This window comes from Oncorhynchus mykiss, chromosome 27 (assembly GCF_013265735.2).
Source record: "Oncorhynchus mykiss isolate Arlee chromosome 27, USDA_OmykA_1.1, whole genome shotgun sequence".
In the NCBI taxonomy this organism is placed as follows: Eukaryota; Metazoa; Chordata; class Actinopteri; order Salmoniformes; family Salmonidae; genus Oncorhynchus; species Oncorhynchus mykiss.
Genome location: NC_048591.1, coordinates 9,431,257 through 9,442,472, shown reverse-complemented (window position 1 = coordinate 9,442,472; position 11,216 = coordinate 9,431,257). Strand labels below are relative to the sequence as shown.

At 39.8% G+C, this 11,216-nt stretch overlaps 1 long non-coding RNA gene across 2 annotated transcripts; it reads left to right on the top strand.

Annotated features, from left to right (window-relative positions):
* The first annotated feature begins 7,597 nt into the window (after positions 1 to 7,597).
* On the top strand, positions 7,598 to 10,289 carry LOC118944782. 2 transcript variants are annotated; one of them, XR_005040096.1, is made up of 8 exons: positions 7,598 to 7,719; positions 8,489 to 8,549; positions 8,637 to 8,687; positions 8,958 to 9,002; positions 9,085 to 9,146; positions 9,328 to 9,385; positions 9,469 to 9,511; positions 9,726 to 10,289. It is a non-coding gene; the product is annotated as an uncharacterized LOC118944782 (long non-coding RNA). The 2 variants fall into 2 exon arrangements; XR_005040097.1 differs by lacking the exon at positions 7,598 to 7,719 and adding an exon at positions 7,840 to 8,316.
* Positions 10,290 to 11,216: the final 927 nt, after the last annotated feature.

The following is an 11,216-nucleotide window of genomic DNA, read 5'->3' as shown; positions in this document are numbered from 1 at the left end:
AACTAAAATAATTCAACACATATTGGTCCCTCAGCAGCCGACCACTGTCGTCATCAGGGAAGATTGCCGGATTGTCCCAGTCCATGGCTGGTGGCACTCTGGGGGCCCTCTCCTTCCTCAGGCAGGCCACATTGTGGAGGACAGCACAAGCCACAGTAATATCACATGCCCTAACAGGGCTGACCCTTAATTTGTGAAGGCAGTGAAAGCGTGCCTTCAGGAGGCCAAAGGTCATTTCAACTCTGGCCCTGGTCCTGGCATGGGCATGGTTGTAGGCCTGCTGTGCTTCCTGGGGGTCTGTGAAAGGTGTCAGGAGAAAAGGCTGGCAGCCATACCCCCTGTCTCCCAGCAACACACCAGAGAATTCACCTGTCAACACAAAATCTCATCATTACTACCTCATAAACACAGTGATATTCTTGACACAGCCATGATGGTTATAAATAGGGGTTGTGTGGCTTACCTTGTGATAGGCACTGATAGATTTCAGAGGCCCGAAAGATTCTGGAGTCATGGACTGAGCCAGGCCATTTTGCCACAACATTGCTGATCACACAGTCAGCATTGCAGACCATCTGAAATCATAAGATGAGGAATATTACACCAATCAATGCACATCACTGGCAATGCAGAGTGTTCGTCAATGGACAATATCAAAAAGTTATGTTCACCTGAACATTAATGCTGTGAAAGGATTTCCTATTCACAAAATCGGCCTCATGGGCACCTGAGGGGGCTTTTATCCTTATGTGTGTGCAGTCCACTGCACCAATGACATTGGGGAAACCTGTCACACAAAGTAATGAGTATCCTACTATGTGTTAACAGTTGTCCTGTAATTTGTAGATCCTCTTACCTGCAATCCTATAGAACTCCTCTTTGATGTCACAGAGTCTTCTGTGGCCAGGGAAGGAGATGAAGACATCTGCTAATGCTTTGATAGCCAGACACACACTCCTTATTGTGCGGCAAATTGTGGCCATGTTCAGCTGTTCTGCATCCCCCACTGAGTACAGGAAGGCTCCACTAGCAAAAAAGCGCAAGGCCACACAAACCATTTGCTCCACACTCAGTGCATGGCTCCGTGCAGTGCAGTGCTTAATCCTGGGACCCAGTAGTCTGCATAGATACCTGATGCCATCTGCAGAAAACCTGTATCTTTCATATAGATGGTCATCAGGGAAGGCCAGTGGGTCCAACCGGTCCCTGAAGACCCTTTCTCACCTGAAGGCTCTCCTCAGCACAAGTGCTTCTTCATCCACCACATCTCGCACGAATGGGCATGCCATTGTCAGAGCAGAAAGGAACACACAATTTTGGGCCTTCATATAGGCTAGTGGCCACACCTGGTGCTGGGGGGGGGTGGGCAAAAGAGGGCGATGCCTTATAACGATGACTTGGTTGTACTGATTGCTGGGAAAATAAAAAAAACCTTAGAAAGATGCCACCGTCCTGTGTGCTCACAATAAGAGCTCATGTCATGGCTCACTTGACTTTACGAGAATATACCTAATTTTTATTTTGAGCTGTGTCATCTTCTTGGAGCTGGGGGAGGAAAGAAAAATAATGATTAATACATTTGTGTTACAGTTAGCATACAGTGTACATTGAAGGCATATCTCACCTCCCTCTCAAGTTTTTTTATTTCAAGGTCCAGTTTCCTAATTGTCCTCTTTTTTATTTCGAACTCCAGTGCAAGATTTTCCATCTTTTTCTTCTTGTACTGAATGTCTATGTCTGCCAGTTCTATTTGGCACCGGAGGTGGTTGCCATACAACTTTCTGATAGCTTGTGAGCTCTGTGAACACAATACAATTAGCGCAGCTGGAATTTGGCAGGATGTGGTGTCCTTTTATTAATACGCACTATGTTGCCAGGCTGGTTTTCCCACTGTATAGCATCTGGGTCCTGTAAAAGAAATTAGATTTTTTGATTTTGATGAGGACTCCTCACCATTGTAGAGTAAATAGTACTTTCACAGTCTTAACATGATACCTCATGCCTTCTGGAATCCAGAGAGATGGTCTCCTCCTCATCATCGTCTCCATCATGTGCTGTTGCTGCTGCACTGGGGCCTTCACCCTATCACATTTAATCGGATTCATATTGAAGCTAGTAGACAAGACATGCCAGGCCTACAGTATGCCTTTGATGGAGTACTCACTGGATCAGCATCGTCTGGTGCTTGTGCTGGTGGCTCTAACAGGAACACAGTGCTGCCAGACACTGCAAGGCAATAGGTAAACCAAAGTCAGACAGTCCAAATTGATTCAATATGAATGTGGTTGTATCCCATGTAGAGATGGAAGGACATACCTTGAATGAAGCGGGTGGCATCTTGGGAGGAACCTATGCTCGTCTCTTTCCCCCCAGGGATCCCCTCTAAGACGGGCCTGCCTTTATTTAGCTCCAAGGCCATGTCCTCTGCTGGGGTAAGGTCAGCCTTTGGTGACCCACCACCCGTGCCTTGTCTGTGGGTATTCTTTTTCACTGTTAAAACAGTACAGACAATGTGTGAGCAGGCACCTTCTGGGTACAATATATGCTTGTGCTTTGTTAAATATTAGTCAGGGACCATACCATTCTGCAGAATGTTCTTGTATTTGATTTTGACCTGCTGCCATGTCCGTTTTGGCCCGTTCATGTTTAATCTACACACACACACACACACACACACACACACACTTAATGGAGTCACACTGCAAAAAATTACTTGGTATTTTTGTCTTGTTTTCAGTAAAAATATCAAAAATTTTATCATAGCTTTATACAGTGTGATGGAGTTACTTTACACAATTTCACTCATATCTGCAGTGCATTTCAATAAAAAAAATTAACCGTTTCATAATTACAGTACAACTGCATTTTTGGAGATGTGAATTAAATATTTGAATTGTAATTGTGATGTTTCAGCGGAGCGGTGAGTGTGTAATTGTGCACTACTTACGCATTCAGGCGGTCTGCAATACTTTGCCACGCTTTTTCTCTTTGCTTTATCACTGTGGCGGTGTTGCCTTTCTTCTTAATTATATCTTTTACCTCCTCGTATGCCTCCATGAGGATTTGTGCTTCCGACGGGGAAAAGTACGCGGCTCTAGTTGCCATGGTAAATCAGTTAATCTGTGATCTGTGGCGGGGTCTATTTGAGTGAGCCGTGAGCGCGCACCTATCCAGGATTGGTTTCACCTGGCTTAATGAATCCGTGTCTGCTCATCCTGGCTTGGTCTTTGTGCAACCAATTAAGCCTGGACGCACATGTTTTGGCTTCATTGAGCTCAGCTGAGTCATTTATCCCGGATGTCTTAATTCTACTTTTGTGCAACAGGCCCCTGGTGTGATGGGATATTCTGTCACGTTGTTCAAATTAATGATCGCACAAAGGCGCAGCGTACACATACTTTTAATGAATAAAGTGAAACTTAAGCAAATACAAAACAAATAAAGAATAAACGAACCATGACGACAATGCAGTGCGAACAGGCAACTAAACACAAACAATATCCCATGACCCACAGGTGGGAAAAATGCTACTTAAGTATGATCCCCAATTAGAGACAACGATAACCAGCTGCCTCTAATTGGGAATCATACAAATCACCAACATAGAAAATGAACCTAGAACCCCACATAGAAAAAATAAACTAGAACAACCCCCCAGTCACGCCCTGACCCACTCTACCATAGAAAATAAAAGCTTTCTATGGTCAGGACGTGACAAGATTAAAAAGACCATAGAGCAACGTAGGTTCATTTGTAATGAATTACACAAAAAATACTATTAAAGTGCATTGTACTGTTTACTGCATGTGAGCCTACAGCACTACATGGACAGTTAATTCCCCATCACAATGCAATGTAAACAGTACTACAGGATATTCATAAAACATCAGTCTAAGTTTGCCCTCTAGTGTAGCTTTGTGTTACCGTTGGGCAAGCCGGTGTGTTATTAAAGGAGAGGGGTTTATTAAAGGAAAGATTCACCCATTTTGAATGTTGAAGCGATGTTCTATCAATTCCCGGGGTTATTTCATGTTTCCACGTGTACCTGAGGTATTCACCATTAAAACAGGCAGACAATGACAAAAGTTTCACCAGGAGAATGTTCTGACCCACACTCTAAAATCACATACACAACTTGATCTATTTCCCATTCACTGCTTGGAGGGAAAACTGTTGGCATGATGATCTGATCGTATGATGCAAAACTTGTCATACCGTCTGTTTTTCTGCCTGCTTGAATGGTGAATATCTCAGTGACACATGAAATGACTCCGGGAAATGATAGAACATCACTCAGATATGTGTAAATACGATATAACATTCAACATGGGTGAATATTTCCTTTAAGTAGACCAAAGCCAGCCGTTATTGCATTTGTGCTCATGGGAGTGCCATACGATGTAACCGAATATTACATATTTCCCCCACACACAGTAACGGTAGTACATTTTAGGCAAATTTTATGACAAGCCGAACGCTTTCTGAGTCCAAACTGACATCTTTCCAATAACTACATTATTAGAAAAACAACTTTGTTTGAGGTCTGTGCTAGTTCTCAAAGCGAATGAAGCAGTCGTCTCTGCCTGCTGATTGCTAGGCAGGGGGAAGAATGTGCTGTTTGCTAGCTCGAACTTTGCTTCCCGTGAAACAGAAAAGGACAAAGTAATGAATGACAAAGATTTTCAATGAAATATGCTTTGTTACTGTAATCGTCATGTGTGTGTTCTTGTTCTTAATTTTGGTTGATGATAATTAACTAGATGATAAGTGAGCCTATAGCCATCCATGTAATGAAAACTGGATTGTTAGCTAGCTACTAAGGAAAAATTAATCAACCTTGTAAATGGTATAATTGTGAAATCATCTGCCACTGCCACTCTTGGTAAATAAGTAATACAAGAACTAGCCAAAGAAATGTATTTTAAGGAATGTTCAGTTTGCGCCTAGTTAGTTCAATTAGCTTCACATTAGCTTCCTCTGCTCTGGGATTAGATCTAGCAAAGAAATAGTAGTCAAAAACGACAGTTGGGTCACCTGCTACTGTGCTCTATTCCATTGGCATACTGTTATGTCCAGCTCAACCCCTCCCTCTCACTCTCCCCCTCTCTCTTTCTTCTCTCTCTGTCCAGTTAATGTCACCTATCCCGGCACTTACTGACACCTACCACAACACCTCCCACCTATCCTCTGTCCATGGATGTCCATGGACGTTGAAAGTAGTTGAAATTTGGTCAGTCCTCCCTGGACGGACCAAATCTGAACAAATCATAGACGTCTATGTTTCACAAGCTTGGACAGCAAAGTACAGTAGAGCACAGAAGAGAACAGTACAGTACTACTATACAGTAGAGCACAGAAGTGTATGTGTGTAGAATATTATTACGCAAAAGAAGGATATTGCATATTTCTACCTTGTACCTATTCAGGATACATCACCATGATATTCATATGGATAATTATGCATTTCTGTATAGTGCAGACCATGTTACGGGATGTAAATCCACTTCACCTACTGTGGTTTGATGGGGTAAACTTGGGGTCATGATAGGGGCTGCACCAAATGTTTGATGTATTATAATGATTGATTATGCTTATGTTGTATTAATAGAAGGGGAAGGGTTATAAGACACCTCCCCACTACATTTATAGGGTGCTAAATTACAGATTAACAATATATACTGTATATATCATTGTAAGGTTTAATATTGTTCCACGGTTATTTTCTAGTCTCTGCCTCTTGTAAAGAAACGGTCTGCGAGATGTGTGAGTTATTGCAGTCAAAACAGGGTGTCTGTGAGAAAGTGCCTCAAGGCTAAAAGAGATACATAGACACAGAACCCTGCAGGGGAGTGAAAGAGATAAGAGACTAGTCAGACATACCACTATAAAGCAACTTGGGGAGTGGACATTTTACTGCTGAGCCCTTATAAAACACTGGAACTATTGTATCTCCTGCAAGTTTGTAAAAATGTATATGCATGGGTTTGGTCTCATGAGTAGAAGATATTGACATCGGCAGTTACATCACTTGGGGTTGACTTGGGGTAGCATATTAAAAGCAACTTGGACTTTTCCTATTTTGCAGAACTCAGGAAAGACATCAGATGTATGTGTGATGTTTGATCTTTGACTTCTGTCTACAGCTGTATTTCGATTAAAATGGTTGTGATTTATAAGTGCACATTTTGAGATTTCCTTATTTGTTAAGTAAATAACGGAGCCCAGAAAAGTGGAACCAACAGGTTCAATAACCAAAATGTTGTTTTTCAAACTCACAGTGTCATATTTTAGAAGACACCCCATTCTTTCTGCAGACATATTTGAACCTTTGTGGGAACGTTGTGGGAAAGAAATGTTTCTAATAACCAAAGAAGAACTTTAAGGGAACGTTGCTATTTGATAGGGAGAATCACATAGTTCTGAGAAAGTTCAATTACCTTTGTAAAATAACGTTATTTTGTTGGAATTTGATAACTTGTATATAACGTTCCCCACATAGTTGTAAATAAAACTATTCCCATAATGTTATGGGAAAGTTATTTTTCTAATAACCAAAGAGAACCTTAGGGAACATGGCTATTTTGGTAGGCAAAATCACATAGTTCTGAGAATGTTCAATTAACCCAATAAAATACCATTATTAATGCCAAGAGTGTGCAAAGCTGTCATCAAGGCAAAGGGTGACTATTTGAAGAATCTCAAATATAAAATATATTTTGAATTGTTTAACACTTTTTTTGTTTACTACATGATTCCATATGTGTTTTTTCATAGGTTTGATGTCTTCACTATTATTCTACAATGTAGAAAATAGTAAAAATAAAGAAAAACCCTTGAATGAGTAGGTGTTCTAAAACTTTTGACTAGTAGTGTACATTCCCACAACTTCCAAGGGTACTTTCGGAAATCCCAGACCTGGATGGAATATTATGGGAGGCAACCCATCTGTCTAGAAAGACTATTATGACATCTTCACTGTGTACTGATCCTCTCTGTAGTACATTTCTGGAGAAGTCTTAGAGCAGGGCTGCCCAACCCGCTTCCTGGAGATCTACTGTCCTTTAGGTTTTCAGTCCAACCCTAATTTAGCATATCTGATTCAGCTAGTTAAGGTCTTGTTGAACAGCTAATAAATAGAATCAGGTGTGTTATTTTAGGGTTGTACTGAAAACCCACAGGAAGGTAGATCATTGCCTTAGTTATATGGAAAGAGGGATGGGTGGTCTGACTTCCTTCAGTAGACTATTGAGATTCAATGGAGTGATAAAGACTAGTGTAATGTCGCCCTCCAGTGATAGGAAAATATAAACCGTCAAATCACCAATATTATTTGTAGACACATTGCAGGTTTGGTATTTTGGGCCTATGAGGCATGACATGAAGCCTTTCATCAAATCACATATTAATGTCTTGGAACATGTGTCCTTGATGAAATATAAGAGAACATTTTGAACTTCCCCTTTGTAACAAGAAATATTTTAATGTTTCCTAATAGGCCTATCAACAGTTTACAATTATTTATGTGGGCGTTGCCTAAAGTCAAATTAAAGTCAGATTAGGCGCTCTAACAATGAAAATAATTATCTTCGAAAATGGAAAGCAGTCGGAGGGAGAATACCTGACTGCAGTGTGCAGTTTGGGGCCGGGCTCAATGTGGGCGGAGTCAAACGCGTTTAACTCGAACCCTTCCCGTCTCCTTCAAAGATCACCGAAATTGAGGTAAACGTTGAAGGTATCAACGTCAACGAAAGCAAATCTTAATCAAACTTACATGGATAAAAATATAAACCATGGAAGTGAGACTGTCATTATGCATAATGTACTTTGTCATATTCATGTTATACCAGTGCAGTGGTATATTTTTATATGACCAATTACCGCACCGATGTTAGCATAGCGTTAATTTGCACCCATTTGCACGTGAGCTAGCTAATTGCTCACAATGAGGGAATCTTTATTTGTACAAATTTGCCTACATGAGCAGTAAGCCCAGGTTTACATGTACAGTTATGTAATCGATTTGATCGTTGATTTTCTGTGTTTATTCAATGTATGCCTTGTTGTGTTTGGCTGGCTCTAAATGTGTATCGTTGATGCCCTTAGTTACACATAACGAGTCTACACAGCCTACGCATAGTATTGTAACGACCTTGGGTTTAAAAACCCGGAAATCTACCCTGCCGCACGAGCATGCTTTTGCGGCACATTCGATAGCGCACCGGACCATAAGAGAAACTTCAAAACACATTTACGAAGAAAGCACACACATTGCTTTGAAACCGTGTCCAAAGAAAGATTTTTGGCATGTGAGAAATGGTGTGTTTGCAGTAGAAAATACATTTTCTGGTCCAGCAACACTCATACATGTTGTGAAAAATACTCGGGCTAATTCAGTTCCAACTCTGTTCAAAACTGTTATGCATGCTGGAGTATTAAAAAGCTGTTGAATTGTACTTTTTCTTTACTTTCGCATACACTGTGTTCACAGGAACATTGCTTGATTCTTCTCCCCTGGACCTTGGGGGACTTTTGGTGTGGATGATGTTAAGGTTAGATATTCCTTTAAATTATTCCACTGAACTGTACCAATTCATTGACATTCCTTTATTGAAAATTGTACCTTGTTCACACCACAGGGCCTACCAAAGCAAGATTTCTCAAACAACTGTGGGGTGTTTGTTTTGATGGTAAGATGCTATTCAGTATATGATATTAGTCCTATTTTCTGTTATAACATATGAAGAGTTATTATTATTTATGTGCTTGCGGCATGCATAGCACACTGTTGTTATTGCTCATACTTTTTCTTGTTTATTATTCTTGACACTTTATGTGACCAATTTCCTACAGTTTTTACACTACATACACAATTCATACATCAAAACTCAAAAACAGCAATCATTATTGTTGTTATCATAACTATCAAACTTAACAACCTACTCTTTCTTAACTTACAGTATGCTCTGTACACTCCAATGGAAGCACAGTGTGATTTCACTGAGGTATGTATAAATGAGGAAATTCTCATCACTTGGGGATATAATGTTTTTTGGGGATCCGATTGTGTGATTTTCTTTTTCAAAGGAAAACATGCAGCAAATTAGGCGATGGTGGTGCCTAGTTCTCCTGCAGAACTTTCCCATGCAGTAAGTCTTGAACATTATAAAAACTTTTCATATGGATCCTTAAAATCACTTCTTTCACTGTAGACAGACTGACCTGAATATATTTTCATATTGAATGTATGTAATATATGTCATTCACTCATTAAGATCTGAATATATTTTCATATTGAATGTATGTAATATATGTCATTCACTCACTAAGATCTGAAGAAGAGAGGTTGAAAGATCGAAAAAGGCGGCGAAAACAAAACACACTACAGGTAGATGTCATACGAAGAGTGGTATAGTCTTAAACACATGTTTAAAGATTTAACCCCCCCCCCCCCTCTCCAATATATTTCAGGATGATGCAGAAGACGCATGGCGAACTGGGAGCTGTGAACTGGGTATATAGTCTACTGTGTGTAATGCTGAAGGCTTGATGCATGGCAAGATGTACTAGTTGTGATGACTTGTTGAGTAGTTATAGATATCACTGAAAACCCCTTTAGTAATAGTAGATTTTGTTTGCATGGTGGTATTGTGAAAGTGGGGTGTAATTTGTCTTGATCACCCAATGAGGCACTACTCTTAAAATTAATTATTCCTTTTTCTTCAAAGATACAGATGTTGTTCTAAGGGATACCCTAGAGACAGCAAGGTGATGTGAACACCAAACATTTAAAGGCACCGTTTCTCTCCCTAGTGTAATTGGGATGGATGAAAGACCGCATTAACCCTTAAAGAACTAAAGATAAAAGATTAAAGATGCTCCTCAAGAAACCATTCATGTTACAGAGAGATGAGATGTTCTATGTGACAAGAAGAAAATGACTCTTTGCCTCTTTTGAGGAGCAGGAGTGAAGCCATTTTTGAGGAGTTATCAAACCTTTTTTTTGTCTGCTGTCTTAATTGTTAATTGTGTTATGTTTAGTAAAGATGCTGTAGAAGTCACCCGAGTCTCTGATCTCTGTACTGGAGCTGGTATAACTTAATGTACAAAGCACATTCAGCTTGTCAGTATGTCTATTTGGTATATTCTGTCTCCATTCCCATGAGGAAAGTAAATAGCATTATAAATCAGGATAGGTAGTAACTGTGTGTGTGTATGTACAAGCATTTCGCTACACTCGCATTAACATCTGCTAACCATGTGTATGTGACAAATAAAATTTGATTTATTTGATTTATGTATGTATATGTATATGTGTGTGTATATATATATATATATATATATATATGAAATAATATAATTACAAGGGTATAACATTTATCAACACAATTTTAACAGTACATGACATACATAACAAGTCTGTTCACTGCAACAATATATGTAGCTTGTCTCAAATATAGCATGAAGCAAAAAGTGTTACAACACATCTGCTGGTACTTTATATAATATTTCATACGATCTTCAATAAATGAAATCTATTTGTATTCAACGTGTGGCTTGCGCAAACGTGTGTTTGGATTCAGTGTATGACTGTCAAACCTCAGACAAAAACAAATGGGCGGGGTCGAACGTTGAGCCCGGCCCCGATTGCACACTGCAGTCATGTTTTTATTTTTTTATTTTAATTTTACTAGGTATTGGAGTTTATCTTAGACTCCTTTATGGGCTAGTTTCTACAGCCACACATTCAGTTCCAATGGCATAGAGATTCTCCATCGAGCATGCTTTCTAGTCCAGTAGTATTCATTTGAGTCTGGAAAACCAGCCCTATAAAAGATTAAAACAAAGTTTATTGTTGTGCTATTAACAGTAGTAGTAAATCAGGAGGAATAGAAAGTATAAAACAGGTTCAGAACAAAACACAGAAACATTTAACATCTACAGCTCACATTGGAGAATCCCATTCCATCTCCACTGCTGTACTTGGTCGGAGGAGGCAAGATCAGGTGGGACCATTCTAGCCAATGTTTAGGGCAGATACGCGTGTGATCAACAGGCACAACTGTTTCCACTAGTTACCTGTCACAATGTCAAAATATCGCGGCTATATCGTAGAAGTTCAAATTCATGACAACTAAAATGTGCTGTTTGGCTTTAATTCAAGGTTAGGGTTAGGCATACAGTTAGCTTGGTTACGGTTAGATTTATTAAAATCACAT